Below are 17,088 nucleotides of genomic sequence, written 5' to 3'. Positions count from 1 at the left end.
GTTCCATTTTAATTTCCATTTCTCATCTCTATATCTATGTAACAACTTTAACATATTTTCATCTTTTAATCCAAAACTTAACTCAAATTTCATCCTTAAATTATATAGGTATTACACAATAAAAAGCTGAAGAGTCTAGGTTTTTTTCATATTTTTCCAATTATCTTGTTATTGCTTTTTAAAAAATTGCACATCTCAATTATTTAGAGAATAATGTTAATGTTAATGTTAATGTTAATAATGTTAATGTTAATAATAATAATGTTAATAATGTTAATGTTAATAATATATGTTAATAATAATAATGTTAATAATGTTAATGTTAATAATGTTAATAATGTTAATGTTAATCTTCATCTGTTAATCTTCAATGTTAATCTTCAATGTTAATTGAACATCTTCAATGTTAATTGAACATTGTTAATTGAACATCTTCAATGTTAATCTTGTTAATTCAATTAACATTGTTAACATTGTTAACAATGTTAAGTCAATTAACATTGTTAATTGAACATCTTCAATGTTAATCTTCATCTGGTTTACAATAGAAAAAATGAAAACAATCAAAATGTCTAATAATTAGGACTCTTGTTAAACAAAATATAGGTATAATCCTACATCGGAATACTAGGAACCTAATTAAAATTAGTGATTGCCAATCTTACCCTTTGTTAATGACAGTCTCTTTACACAGTATATCTGTGATATGAGTCAACTAACTAGGGGTGGCCCACAACAGTTGAGTAACAAATACAGGGCTACAAAAGCCAAGTCATCACATCTTGGTCCCACAGAGGGGTTGTCCCATAAGAGGATAATTTTGTGGTACCATTCATTCTCCAGAGCTCCCCATGGGGTCAAAATGACGCTAGACTTCTGAAACCACATCTTTGTCTAGCTTCTGTTCATTCCTGCTTTCCTTACTTTCTTTTGAAGAGTATCCTCTTACTAGATCACTGCACAAGAATCTCTTTCTTGAGCTCTGCTTCTAGGGGACCCAACCTAAGAGAATTGGTGACATAAGTGGCCCTACAAAGCATACTCTAAGGATGAGACTCTAGAGCTGATTCACTCACTGACTGGCTGTCTGTCAATAAGGACAAAACTAGTGATCAGTGATTCCTGGTATGTTGTGCAGGGCAACCGTTAAGACTTTCACCTGGGTACACTGAGATGGAATACATGTAGCAAATAATTCACTTCTTATACAATATCTCCAGATTTTGTACAATAACAGATAAGATTTCAGGGATAGAGTCATCAAGATATAGAAGGATATCAAGAAACTATGTGACTATGTTATCAGACAGAACATTTCATTGAGTCTAGTGATGGCATCTAGCACAGAATATGGAAAAGTAACTTGGAGACTGGTAAAAGACCACAAGAAAGCAAGATAGTCATATTGTTGAAAGATAGTTGTGCCATAGGAGATTATTTTTAGCAGAGAATAGAGGAATGATGAATTATAAGCAACAAAAACCAACCTGAACAATACTGAGTAACCAATGTCTCAGACATATGGATATATAATGAAGAAGACAAAGAGTTTCCACTCTAGAGTGTATTCAGGGATAGTCAAATTCTTGGTGTAGCTCCAAATAGAAGCCAGTACCAGAATAATTCCGAGAAAAGCCTGAGGACCTAAGGTAATTTTTTCTCATAGGACCAGTTCCACCAGGCACAATGGAAGGGATGAGGAGGAGCAAAAGCAGCGAAAGATCATAAGACTACGCACAGAGCATTACATGAATGACAGTTTACAGTAAAAGAAAGGAGTTTACGGGGATAGTATTTGGGCCCATGAACAATGAAGATATAAATATGGAACATGGTGAAATAAGGAATGTTAGGGAAACGAAAAATGGCTGGTACTATAGAAGATACTTCGGATATAATATCTCATAACAACATTTTATGGTAGACCAGAAAAGACCAAGAAGCTAAATAATTTTTTCAAGGTTAAATAGCTATTAAAGAGAGGAGTAATGATTTTTACTTAGTTCTACTTTTATAATTATGCCCACCAGATGCTCTAGGTTCCAGATGCAAATTTAGTAGGACTTGTTTAAGTTGAGGATTCAGTTAAGTGTAGAGGGCTTGACCAGCAAAGATCTTTGCACAGATTCTGTTGGTGCTGCCAAAAAATTCCTAGTCAAGATATACTGGGAAAAGAGTGGTTCATTTCCTAGACTTCTGTCTTGGTAGAAATCATAAGAGCACCTAAAGGGTAGAAGAACTTTCTCAATGGAGCTGGCTGTGGCATAGACTGGTGGCTTGGAACATTAATCCCAGAGAAGTCAAAAGTTATTAGTTCCCATGAAAGACCCTCTTTTACCTTGTGATGGCATCAATCTAATTCTGAAGCTTGAGGAAATATGCGTTTTGACTTCAGTTAATTAAAAAACTGAAAACTTAATTTTTGCTTTGTTGGTTATCTAGACTACTTTGCATTCTCTGTTTTGATGTTTCATTTGTACATCCATTAGAAATTGGCAAGGGCTTCAGAAGAGCAGATAAAAACTAAACCAGTTATTCTGCATCTAGCATCTTTGGGGAGAAAATTGAGATTATTGGTGGAAATGAGATTATGTTTATTGGAATAATCCCTCTCGTATATAAATAACCATTATATATCAATATTATTGTACATAGATTATATACACAGAAAAAAACCCACTAAAAATGCAACTGATCACAGTACCATTTAGAGCAAATAATTTCTTCTTAATACCACTACCTTCATTAAGAACAAAATAGAGCTGAGAAAAGTACCCTCGATAGACCAGATATGGTCAATGGCAAAGGGCAAAAATCAGAACACTGTTTCACTGTATTAATTTTTAAAGTCCAATTAAAGGTAACATCTACAACCTTTCTTCTGTTGTATTTGCCAAATATTTTAAAACATTAAACACGAAGTGCTGATTGCAACATAAGACAAAAGTTTTTGCTGCTACACTCTGCCAGTGATAAAAGCTTTGTCCCTGGGGACTTGGCTAACATTCAGTCACATGATACAAGGTACATTACACAAAACTTCTTTTTATTCCAAGGGTTTTTTCATCGAAATGACCGAATATAGCCTAATGTTACTATTATCTCTGATTTCATTCCTGCCTATAAAAGCATAGGCATGAGATTCTGAAATAATAATATTAAACAAAAAACCCCAAACAGGCTAAGTTTGGAGAAAAGTGTTTTAATGAGAAGTGTTACATATTCTTAAATACTCATCAATTTGCATATCTTCACAATTTAATTCTAGGAATAACAGCTTTCTGTATTTGGGCAGACTCTCATGTTCAGGTAGTTCAGGGTAAGGATATGAATTCATTTTTTTTTTGGCTGCGTTGTGCATCTCGTGGGATCCTAGCTCCCTGACCAGGGGCTGAACCAGGGTCCTCAGCAGTGAGAGTGTGGAATTAACCACTGGACCACTGGGGAATTCCCAGGATATGGATTCTTTTCCCACATGTACTTCCTATTACTCACCTTGCCTATAACTAACTCTATCAGTTAGGACTCTTCTGGTTACAAGCGACCAAAACTATCTTGAACTGGCTTAGCAAAACTGTACAAGGAAGAAGTACAAAATGAAGGATAAAGATACAGTTGAAACTTGTAAAGGTTCTTTCTTATATCTATTTCCACAGGCCAGCTTAGTTTTCAAACATCACTGCAAGTCTGCCTTTTTCCACATAAAGAGAAACATGGCTGCCTAGAGCTAGAGAGTTGTACATTTCACAGCTTCAATCATAGTGTTTTACAAAAACAGAAAGATAGATCAATGGAACAGGATAGAAAGCCCAGAGATAAACCCACGCACATATGGACACCTTATCTTTGATAAAGGTGGCAGGAATGTATAGTGGAGAAAGGACAGCCTCTTCAATAAGTGGTGCTGGGTAAACTGGACAGGTACATGTAAAAGTATGAGTTTAGATCACTCCCTAACACCATACACAAAAATAAGCTCAAAATGGATTCAAGACCTAAATGTAAGGCCAGAAACTATCAAACTCTCAGAGGAAAACATAGGCAGAACACTCTATGACATAAATCACAGCAAGATCCTTTTTGACCCACCTCCTAGAGTAATGGAAATAAAAACAAAAATAAACAAATGGGACCTAATGAAACTTCAAAGCTTTTGCACAGCAAAGGAAACCAGAAACAAGACCAAAAGACAACCCTCAGAATGGGAGAAAATATTTGCAAATGAAGCAACCGACAAAGGATTAATCTCCAAAATTTACAAGCAGCTCATGCAGCTCAATAACAAAAAAACAAACAACCCAATCCAAAAATGGGCAGAAGACCTAAATAGACATTTATCCAAAAAAGATATACAGACTGCCAACAAACACATGAAAGAATTCTCAACATCATTAATCATTAGAGAAATGCAAATCAAAACTACAATGAGATATCATCTCACACCAGTCAGAATGGCCATCATCAAAAAATCTAGAAACAATAAATGTTGGAGAGGGTGTGGAGAAAAGGGAACACTCTTGCACTGCTGGTGGGAATGTGAATTGGTTCAGCCACTATGGAGAACAGTATGGAGGTTCCTTAAAAAACTACAAATAGAACTACCATATGACCCAGCAATCCCACTACTGGGCATATACCCTGAGAAAACCAAAATTCAAAAAGAGTCATGTACCAAAATGTTCATTGCAGCTCTATTTACAATAGCCCGGAGATGGAAACAACCTAAGTACCCATCATCAGATGAATGGATAAAGAAGATGTGGCACATATATACAATGGAATATTACTCAGCCATAAAAAGAAACGAAATTGAGCTATTTGTAATGAGGTGCATAGACCTAGAGTCTGTCATACAAAGTGAAGTAAGTCAGAAAGAAAAAGACAAATACCGTATGCTAACACATATATATGGAAGTTAAGAAAAAAAAATGTCATGAAGAACTTAGGGGTAAGACAGGAATAAAGACGCAGACCTACTGGATAACAGACTTGAGGTTATGGGGAGGGGCAAGGGTGAGCTGTGACAGGGCGAGAGAGAGTCATGGACATATACACACTAACAAACGTAGGAAGGTAGATAGCTAGTGGGAAGCAGCCGCATGGCTCAGGGATATCGGCTCGGTGCTTTGTGACAGCCTGGAGGGGTGGGATAGGGAGGGTGGGAGGGAGGGAGACACAAGAGGGAAGACATATGGGAACATATGTATATGTATAACTGATTCACTTTGTTATAAAGCAGAAACTAACACACCACTGTAAAGCAATTATACCCCAATAAAGATGTTTAAAAAAAAATCATAGTGTTTTAGTCCTAAACGCAAAATTATTAGGGAAGGTTCTCATTGACCTAACTAATGAGTCACGTGTCTATCCCTGGACAAATTAACTTTGCCTTGGTAGGTAAGGAACTGTGTCCAAGCTTGGGCAAATAATCCCTGAAGTACATATCCAGGACCAAAAGTGTTAAACATATGAATGGGGAAAAAATTTCCAAAAGAGATATGCTAGACACACTATCCCACAGATGCTCTCTACCCTAAAAAAAACAAATTCTCTCCCATAAGTTCATATATTAAAATTTATCAATGTCCCTATGTATTTTTTCTGTTGAACTAAAAACAGTGACTATACAGAAGACAGAACTCATCTCATTTTATTTGGCATTTCTACCAACTTAAATTTCTGTGGGCAATGCTATAACATCTGGGTTTATTTATTTATATTCTACCTTGATCCAGAAAGAATTTAAGACAGCTGGAAAAAAAATACATTATGTAACAGCAGAACATAAATTAAATGTGAAACAAAAGAGGGAAAAACAAGGGTGGAAACAATGAAACCATAAATAAAGCATTCTATATTGCAGGGATACACATTCACTATAGGTAGATTATAAAGTTTTCTGATAACTTTCCTAGTAACTGGCTAAGTTTTCTAGTAATTTTGTCAGTAATATAATTCATAATGTACATTAGGTAATGAACTAATTCTTTAAGAAGCATAAAACGCACACACAACAAATGTATATGTGCACTTCATACATGATCAGAAAGGGGCTTCTGCTGGAAATCCTCACTTAGCCTGACATATTCTTGAGGTCTCTCTTCATTTATTAGGGACAAAGAGATAGGTAACTATGCTAGCAAGGGGGCAATGTGGGAGAGTTGCTACTTTAGAAGTGCTCTGTGATATGGCTCTGAGAAGAGGCTTGAGTAAATAGAGGATGCCAACACTTTGAGAATACCTGGGAGAACATTCATACAGAAGAAACAATAAGAATAAAGCCCAGAAAATGCAGCATGCTTGGCATGTTCAAGGAAAAGCCAATGTGTCTGGAGCAGAATCAGTGAGGAGTAAAATGGCAGGGCATTGAGAGGTAGAACCAGACTATGCAGAGCACTGTACACCATGATGAAGACAGGCTGCTATTTTAAGCATGAAGGGAAACCATTAAAGGGTTTTGAGCAAAGAAGTAATATGATCTGACTTTGATTTTAAAATGATGACTTGGCTGATGTGTAAAGATAGACTTTTAGGAGGTAAGAGTAAAAGCAAAGAGACAAGTTAAGAGGCTGTTAGAGACGTCTAGATAAGAGATCAAAATATTTTTACTAAGGGAGGGCACTAGAGGTGAAGAAAAATGGTCAGATTTGGGATATATTTTGGAGGTAAACCTGACAGCTTTTGCTGATAGATTGAATATACAGTGAGAGAAGACTGGCAGTTGAAGAACAGTCTCCTAAAGTTGATGGAGATAAAATTGGTTAGTATATACTTCTGCTAAAGTTATTTCCTGACAGCAAGAGATAAAAGATATTAACTATAAAATAGGAAAATGAATATTGTGTAACTTGAAAACTCCTCCCTTAAATTTCCTTTAAGGCCTCAACTGCTCATGTACAAGAATAGAACTTTTAATCACTGCAGACAATTTTACAGGAAATTTTAAAATACACGTCTACTAGTCTTACAGAGTGCCTTTTCATGCCCTAGTGTTCCCTCTTCTTAAAAAGGCCTATACAGTCATCCCTCAGTATCCACGGGGGAAGGGGGTATGGTTCCAGGTCCCCCGTGGATACAAAAGTCCACGGATGCTCAAGTCTCATATAAAATGGCATAGTATTGCATAGTTGCAGTGTGTGGCAAATTTAAGTTTTGCTTTGTAGAGCTTTCTGGAATTTTTTTCGAACATTTTCAATCTGTGGTTGGTTGAATCCACTGATGCAGAACCCACAGATACAGAGGGCAGACTGTAGTGCAATGAGATGGCTGGGTCCACCAGACCAAATCTTCAAAGTCGATGAGACTAGAGACCTTTTAAGCAGGTCACCTACATTGAATTTCACATGGATTGGTATTCCTAATAATAGGAATGATAAAAAGAGGAGAGAGGCTATGAAGTGAAGTAGTCTGGAGAGAGTTAATGAAACTCATTTTCCAAATCATGTGATGGTTAGAGTCATCTTGTAATTTAGAAATGAAACATTTGGCTTCAAAGGGAGCTAGGAAGAAAGGGGGGTAAAGGAAAACAAGTAAACTGGGTATTTTATCTAGAAGCATCAAGGGTGTTGTTTAAAATCTGCAGTTTGATTAAGATGTTTTTCTAAGAATTTCATATCCCAGACAAACAAAAGCTCAGAGAATTTGTTTTCAGAAGACTTGCACTATAAGAAATGTTAAAGAAAGTTCTTCAGGCTGAAGGACAATACCAGATCTAAGTGAAGAATGAAGAGCATGGGAAATGAAAAATGTATGGGTAAATACAAAATATATTTTCTTTCATATCTTTATTTCTTTGAACATTGTAAAGTTGATTTATAATATGATATAAATAAAATTTAACAAAAACAAAGAATGGTGGGGGTGTAAAATTATATGTGATGTCGTATATTATTTGAAGGCAGATGTGATAACCTAAAGATTAAATTATAAACCCTAGAGTAAACACTGAAAATAATAATATAAAAGATATGGCTAATAAGCTGAAAGAGGAAAAAAATCACATATTAAAAACTATGAATTAATTCAAAAGGCAGGGAAGGTAGCAAAAAAAAAAAAAAAAAAACCACAGAGAGAAGACCTTTTAAGCAGGTCTTAAAAGAAAACAAATAGCAAGATGGTAGGTTTAACCAAAGGCTTATTCAAAGTTAAATTAAATATAAGTGGACAAAACATTCCCATTAAAAGTCAGAAACTGTCTGACAATAAAAAACACAAGGACTAATACTTACGAGGAGCACACATTAAACATAAAAATACAGATAGATTAACAGTAAAAGAACAGAAAAAAACATACCATGCAAGCATTAAACATAAGAAAGCTAAATTGGTTATATTCAGATCAGACAAAATAGACTTCAGAACAAGGAATATTATCAGAGATAAAGACATTTCATAATAATAAAAGATCAATTCATTAAGATGACATAACAATGGTAAACATGTATCCAACTCTTAAGAGAGCTTCAAAATAAATTTCTAAATACTGGCAGAAATAAAGATATAGACAAACCCACAGTCATAATTAGAGATTTTAATATCCCTTTGTTAGTATTTGATAGGAAAATTAGACAATAAATGAAATAGAAAACTTGAAAAACCAAATTGACCTAATTAACTGTTAAGCAGCGTAAACCCATAAACTGCAGGATATACATTCTTTTCAAGTACAGAAGGAACATCCACCAATTCATATGCTATGTCTCAATGAATTTTGAGAAGTCACAAATTTTAAAAGACTGAAAATATACAGTTTGTGTTGTGACCAAAACCAAATCAAATTAGAAAGCAATCACACAAAGATATCTCAAAAAGCCCCAAGTGCTGACATTTAAAACAACATATTTCTAAATAACACATATGTCAAATAAGAAATTACAGGAAAATCATAAAATGTTTTGAAATAATAATAAAAACACAACATATGAAAAATTTAGGATGCAGCTAAAGGAGTGTTTGAAGGGCAATCCATAGCTCTAAATGCTTTAATTAGAAAAAAATATTCAAAATCAATCATCTAAGCTTCTATCTTAAAAAGTGGGAAGAAAAAGCACACAAATTTAAATCAAAGAAAGCAGAGAGGAGGAAATAATAAATATATGAGTGGACATCACTGAAACAGAAAAACATAGCAGTAAGAGAAAACCAGAGAAATGCACATACATTTAAACCTGTAGTTCCTAGATATACATATATAAAAATCATCATCATGTAGTGATAGCCATTGTAACAGAATTCATAATTTAAAAAACCTAAAAATAACTTAAATGTCAGAAATGAAGGAACCATTTAGATAAAGACATCTATGTAACAAAATGCTATGCTTCATTTTTTTTTTAATGTAGCAATTTTATAGGAACTATTGTGGTATGATCTGAGATGTCAAGTTAAAAAGGCAAGGTGCGTAACAATATAAAAGGAATACTATAATATGTGTAGGTGTGTACTTTTTAAAAAATGTGTGTATGAGTGTATGTTTTTATATATTCACATACACATAAAATATCTTGGAAACACACACCAGAAACTGGTGATAGTGGTTGCTTCTGGAGAAGAGGCCTACGTGGTTTGGATACAAGGGTAGTATTATGTTTCACTTAGTACTGTTTTCCCCTTTAGAATTTAATACTGTGGAAACATTCCCTATTCAAAAATATATATATATTTGGCTGTGCTGCGTGGCTTATGGGATTTCAGTTCCCTGACCAGGGATCAAACCTGGGCCCTCGGCAGTGAGAGCATGGAGTCCTAACCACTGGACCGCCAGGGAATTCCCCCCAAAATATTTAAGTTAAAAAAAAAAAAGGTAGAAAATATCATGAAATAACAAGAAGAAAAGTAAAAAGGATTGAAGTCAGAGGTCCTTGATAGGTTAGTTTGGCTTTCATATATATGGAGTCTCCTTTGAGGAAGCAGGCCATTGTTTAGATAGGATAGCCAGAAAAATCAAAGAGCTTCTGTGACCCTTTTCTCTTTACCCTTACAGTTGTGTCTAAAGCAAACATGGCAACTCCTTTGCTATATATATACCTAAAGGGATTAAAAAGGTACAGATGGACAAGCTAATAGGAGTCTCTATTTACTGATAAAGTTACCCAAACTCAGGCATCTTTCTTTGAGGCTGCAGATTCCATCCAAGGTGCCATGTTTCCTTTGTTCTGTATCTAAAAGGAATGGTACACGAATTGTTTCATGACCACATACACAGTGTAGTCATGAAAGCTAGCAGTCAGAACTTGTTATTGTGGTGTTTTCACTGTGTCAAAAACACAGATAAAAGCAATTTTCAGGAAGTAAAATAAAAATATTGACCTTTCCTTGCATAAAATGTTTGAATTCTCCAGAATTTAAATTTAAAGTTACCCTCTGTGTTCAGAACTACAATAGTGTGACTCTATTTATAGTTCTCTAAACAGCCATCTTCTATTTTATCTTCTAGAATAATTTCACATCTCTGATTTTGTTACCTTCTTCTGAAACAACGTTTTTAAACTGAAGTATAGTTGAGGTACAATATTATATGTTACAAGTGTACAATACAGTGATTCACAATTTTTAAAGGTTATAATCCATTTATAGTTATTATAAAATATTGGCTATATTCCCTGTGCTGTACAATATATCCTTGTACCTTATTTTTATACATAATAGTTTGTACCTCTTAGTCTCCTACCCCTATATTGCCCCTCCCCCTTCCCTCTCCCCACTGGTAACCACTAGTTTGTTCTCTGTATCTGTAAGTCTGCTTTTTTTGTTATGTACACTAGTTTGTTGCATTTTTTAGATTCTACATATAAGTGATATCATACAGCATTTATCTTTCTCTGTGTGATTTATTTCACTTAGCATAATGCCCTCCAAGTCCACCCATGTTGTTGCACAATGAAAAAAATTTCATTCTTTTTCTTATGGCTGAGTAGTAGTCCACTGTATATATATACCTCATCCTCTCTATCATATTCATCTGTTGATGGACACTTAGGTTGCCTCCTTATCTTGGCAACTGCAAATAATGCATTGGGATGCATGTATCTTTTCAAAAGAGCATTTTTGTTTTCTTCAGATATATACCCAGGAGTAGACCTGCTAGGTCATATGGTAGTTCTATTTTTAGTTTTTTGAGAAACCTCCATATTATTTTCCATAGTGGCTGTACCAATTTACATTCCCACCAACAGTGTATTAGGGTTCCCTTTTCTCCACATTCTTGCCAACATTTGTTATTTGTACTCTTTTTGATGATAGTCATTCTGACAGGTGTGAGGAGATATCTCATTGTGGTTTTGATCTGCATTTCCCTAATGATTAGTGGTGTTAAGCATATTTTCATGTGCCTGTTGGCCATCTGTATGTCCTCTTTGGAAAAATGTCTATTCAGGTCTTCTGTCCATTTTTCTTTTTTCTTTTCTTTTTTTTTTGTGGGATGCGGGCCTCTCACTGTTGTGGCCTCTCCCGTTGTGGAGCACAGGCTCCGGACGCGCAGGCTCAGTGGCCATGGCTCACGGGCCTAGCTGTTCTGCGGCACGTGGGATCTTCCCAGACCAGGGCACAAACTCGTGTCCCCTGCATCGGCAGGCAGACTCTCAACCACTGCGCCACCAGGGAAGCCCCTTCTGCCCACTTTTCAATTGAGTTGTTTTTTTGATGTTGAGTTGTATGAGCTGTTTATATATTTTGGATATTAACCCCTTATCAGTCATATCATTTGCAAGTGTTTTCTCCCATTCGGTAGGTTGTATTTTTGTTTTGTCAATGGTTTCCTTTGCTTTGCAAGAGCTTTTAAGTTCAATTAGGTTCCATTTGTTTATTTTTGTTTTTATTTCCTTTGCTTTAGGAGAAGGATCCAAAAAACATTTATGGTTTATATCAAAGAGTGTTCTGCCTGTTTTCCTCTAGGACTTTTATAGTTTTCAGTCTCACATTTAGTTCTTTAATCCATTTGGAGGGCTTTTTTTTTTTTCATATATGGTGATAAAGAATGTTTTAATTTCATTCTTTTGCATGTAGCTGTCCAGCTTTCCCAGCACCACTTATTGAAGAGACTGTCTCTTCTCCATTGTATATTCTTGTCTCCTTCATCATAGGTTAATTGACCATAACAGTGTGGGTTTATTTCTGAGCTCTCTATCTGTTCCATTGATCTGTATGTCTGTTTTTGTGCCAGTTCCATGCTGTTTTGATTACTGTAGCTTTGTAGTATAGTCTGAAGTCAGAGAACATGATACTTCCAGCTCCATTCTTCTTTCTAAAGATTGTTTTGGCTATTCAGGGTCCCTTGCGTTTCCATACAAATTTTTTAAAAATTATTTGTTCCAGTTCTGTGAAAAATGCCGTTGGTATTTTGATAGGGATTGCAATGAATCTGTAGATTGCCTTGGGTAGTTTGGTCATTTTAACAATATTGATTCTTCCAATCCAAGAATATGGTATATTGTTCCATCCTTTTGTGTCGTATTCAATTTCTTTCACCAGTGTCTTAGTTTTTCAAGTATAGGTCTTTTACCTCATTAGGTAATTTTACTCCTAAGTATCTTATTCTTTTTGATGTGATGGTAGATGGGATTCTCCTTAATTTCTCTTTCTGATAGTTGATTGTTAGTGTATAGAAATGCAACATTTTTCTGTATACTAATCTGTATCCTGCAAATTTACCAAATTCATTGATGAGCTCTAGTAGTTTTCTGGTAGTGTCTTTAGGATTTTCTATGTATAGTATCATATCATATGCAAACAGTGACAGTTTTACTTCTTCCTTTCCAATTTGGATTCCTTTTATTTCTTTTTCTTCTCTGATTGCCATGGCTAGGACTTTGAATACTATGTTGAACAAAAGTGGCAAGAGTGGGCATCCTTGTCTTGTTCCTGATCTTATAGGAAATGCTTTCAGCTTTTCACCTTTGAGTATGATGTTAACTATGGGTTTGCCATATGGCCCTTATTACATTGAGGTGTGTTCCCTCTATGCCCACTTCCTGGAGAGTTTTTATCATAAATGCATGTTGAATTTTGTCAAAAGTTTTTTCTGCATATATTTAGATGATCATATTGTTTTATTCTTCTTTTATTGTTGTTAATATAGTGTATCATACTTGATTGATTTGCAGATACTGAGAAATCCTTGCATCCCTGGGATAAATCACATTTGATCATGGTGTGTGATCCTTTTAATATATTGTTGGCTTTGGATTGCTAATATTTTATTGAGAATTTTTACATCTATTTTCATCAGTGATACTGGCCTATAATTTTATTTTTTTGTGATATCTTTGTCTGGTTTTGATATCAGGATGATAGTGGCCTCACAGAATGAGTTCAGAAGTGTTCCTTCCTCTGCAATTTTTTGGAATAGTTTGATTAGAATAGGTCTTAATTCTTCTCTAAATGTTTGGTAGAATTCACCTGTGAAGCCATCTGGTCCTGGACTCTTGTTTCTTGGGAGTTTTAAAATTACTGAATCAATTTCATTACTGGTAATTGGTCTTTTCATTATTTCTATTTCTTCCTGGTTCAGTCTTAGGAGATTGTACATTTCTAAGAATTTGTCCATTTCTTCTAGGCTGTCCATTTTAATGGCATATAGTTGTTCATAGTAGTCTCTTAATACAAAAAAGTACAAAAGCAATCTTTTGTATTTCTGTGGTGTCGGTTCTAATGTCTCCTTTTTCATTTCTGATTTGGCATATAGCTGTTCAGAGTAGTCTCTTAATACAAAATAGTTCATAGTAGTCTCAATACAAAAAAATGAAATACAAAAGTAATCCTTTGTATTTCTGTGGTGTTGGTTCTAACTTCTCCTTTTTCACTTCTGATTTCATTGATTTGGGCCCTTTCCTTGTTTTTCCTTTGATTAGTCTGTAAGGGTTTATCAATTTTGTTTATTTTTTCAAAGAACAGATTTTAGTTTCATTTATTTTTTCTACTGTTTTTTTTTAAAATCTCTGTTTCATTTATTTCTGCTCTGATCTTTATGATTTCTTTCCTTTTACTAACTTTGGGTTTTGTTTGTAGCTTCTGTAGTTCCTTTAGGGTAAGTTTAGGTTGTTTATTTGAGATCTTTCTTGTTTTCTGAGGTAAGCTTGTATCACTATAAACTTCCCTCTTAGAACTGCTTTTGCTGAGTAGGTTTTGGATCATTGCGTTTTTGTTTTCATGTGTCTCTAGGTATTTTTTGATTTCCTCTTTGATTTATTCAGTGATCAACTGGTTGTTTAGTAATATATTATTTAGCCTCAATGTGTTTGTGTCTTCTGCAGTTTTTTTCTTTTAGTTGATTTCTAGTCTCATAATGTTGTAGTTGGAAAAGGTGCTTGATATGATTTCAGTTTTCTTAAATTTACTAGGCTTGTTTTTTGGCCTAGCATGGGATCTATCCTATGAAACTAACTTTTTTGCGGTGTGGTTTAAATATCTTTTCTATTTTAATAAATAGAAATATAAATTCTATCACTCTTGGGGCAGCATATTTTATAAAAGGCTACAAAAACTGAATTACCATCTTGATGAGTCTTTGTATAAAGGACCTAAACTTGTCTTATTAAAATCACCCATAAGATAAATAGTCCTTGTTTGATTCATTTGTTCTAACAGTACCATTACTACAGAAAAAGCATTGTGACAGAAGTCTTATGAATTCTTAAGTTCTCCTTGAAGTACTCCATTTAAGTCTCATATTTATTTCCTTCATCCATGGGTAAACTATTATACTCTTTTCAGGCAGGACAGTAATTAGTCCCTATAGTCATATAAATAAGCATTACATTAGTAGGCAAAAAAAGCAAACATGTATCCATGTGTCATTTCTTGAACATGGACATGGGTTGATATTTAGCTCAAAGTAAGCAAAACATCACTTGAATTTGTTTAAACTTTGGGAAAGGATACATCCACAACCAGGGAAAGCTGAACCAGACTTCTAAATAAATAAAGAAAATTCTTCAATTTACTTCCAGTCATCAGCAATTATCCAACCAAAAAAGTGACTACTTTTGCCTTTCTTCTCTATCTTCAGTGTCAAAGCTAAAGAGAAAATTTATGTATAAAACCAGACTGATCTTGGTTCTGTGGACTTGGAATATACTATGTATAATTTAGGTTACATTTTATTTGTCTATCATTTATTTATTTTGGCCAAGTGTTTAAGAAATTGGGCTATGGGTGAATGAGGCAAGAACTAAAAATGCCTAAAATCAATGGTAGCAAAATTTCATCTCATTGAGTTATAGTTAAAATAATTAACTCAAATATTTCTCATATGATATGGAAATGTCTGTGGGAAACATACATGATTATGCTCAAATATATTCCTTCATTTGAAAATGTTATACCTTCCTCTCTCTAGAGGTTTCTCAAAGAGGAAAACAGTATAAGTTCCAAAGATGCAATGTTTTAGCTAGAACCTAGGAGCAAAATACAAATTACCAATACTGTAGGTAGAAAGACCTTCTTTAGAGACTATTTCTACTAATATAATAATATTAAACTATTGTTTTAATAAAGGACATCAAACCATTCACATTATAAAACAATAATACTTTATATTGCTAACAAATACATAAACATATAGTGGAAATATAAAAACATGTATAAGAATGAAAACACTGGATGTGTGAAACACTAGAGAAGGAGGGAGGGAAGAGAATGAGATAGGAGAGGATCACAGTGGGAACAGTAATTGTATTTATAATGCTTAATTGGAGGAGAAAGAGCAGCAGCAGGAAATCAGTCATAGTGGTAATATTATACAAACCTGGGAATAGGTCCATAGTTGTTCATTACATTATTCTCTATTCTTACCTATATATTTAAAGTATTTACCCGTAAAATAAATAAGCCATTTACAATATCAACACAAGACATATATGTAATAAATACAGCAAAATATATAAGATTTATTAAAAAAACAAGACTTTATTAAAAGACAGTAAGATATCAATATAAATAAATGGAGGGATAGTAGTGCATGTATAAAGAAAGAAAGGTTAATTCTATATTTTAAAGAGAGTAATTCTCCCCAAATTAATCTATAAATGTAAAAAATTTCAATAGCTTTTTCCTTGAATTTGATAAATGATGATAAAATATACATGGAAAAGCAAAGAGCAAAGAATGGCCAATATACTCATGAAGAAGAACAAGTTAGGGGGATTGTCCTACCAAAAATCATCTTCCAAACACCAACACTTACTAAAGCCAAGATAAACACACAGTGGTCACAGTACAGGGACCAAGAAACAAAAGAGAGAACTCAGAAATAGACCCATTGATTATGAAAACTTCATTTTTAACATAGCTGGCATTGATGATCAATGAGAAAATGTCCGACTAAGCAGTCCCACAATGGCACAGCTGGGTTTCAATATGGAAAAAGATCAAACTGGTTCCCTGTTTCTCACCATATACTGAAATCACTGCCAGGTAGATTACAGTCCTAAATGTGAGAGACAAACTACAAAAGTTTTAGAAGACAATCTGTAACAGAATTTTTATATTACACTGGGAAAGATTTCTTAATAAAAGACCAAAGTACCATTTAAAAAACAAAGATTGATAATTGGACCACAGCAAATTAAGAACTTTTGTAAAACAAGGAACAATTAAAAAAGCTTTTAAAGATAAGCCATAACCGAAGAAAAGATGTCTGTAATATGCATACATATACATCCAACAAAGAAGTCATATGCAGACTATTTAAATAACCCCCACAAATCAATCAGAAATGAAATATGTGCAAAAGAGAAGAGCACATCAGAGAAGAGAAAACACAAATGGTTCATCAACACATGACAATCTTATTATTAATGATGTAACTGCAAATTAAAACCAAAAGATACCAATTCAGACCCAAGAGACCCATAAAATAATGACAATATTTTAAAATCCTAACAAATCTCAGTGTTGCCAGAATGTCAAGCAAGAGGAATTTATGCATATTGTTAGTGAAAACAAAACCAGTATAGGCACTTTGGAAAATAAGTTTGGAATTTCTAGTAAAACTGAACATGCACATATTCTCCAACCCAGTAATCCTATTCCCAAGTGAACAGAGCTTAGAGAATATAGCCTAGATGTGTGTATATATCACATATGCAA

This window comes from Lagenorhynchus albirostris, chromosome 19 (genome assembly GCF_949774975.1).
Source record: "Lagenorhynchus albirostris chromosome 19, mLagAlb1.1, whole genome shotgun sequence".
Lineage (NCBI taxonomy): Eukaryota > Metazoa > Chordata > Mammalia > Artiodactyla > Delphinidae > Lagenorhynchus > Lagenorhynchus albirostris.
This window is presented reverse-complemented; position numbering follows the sequence as displayed.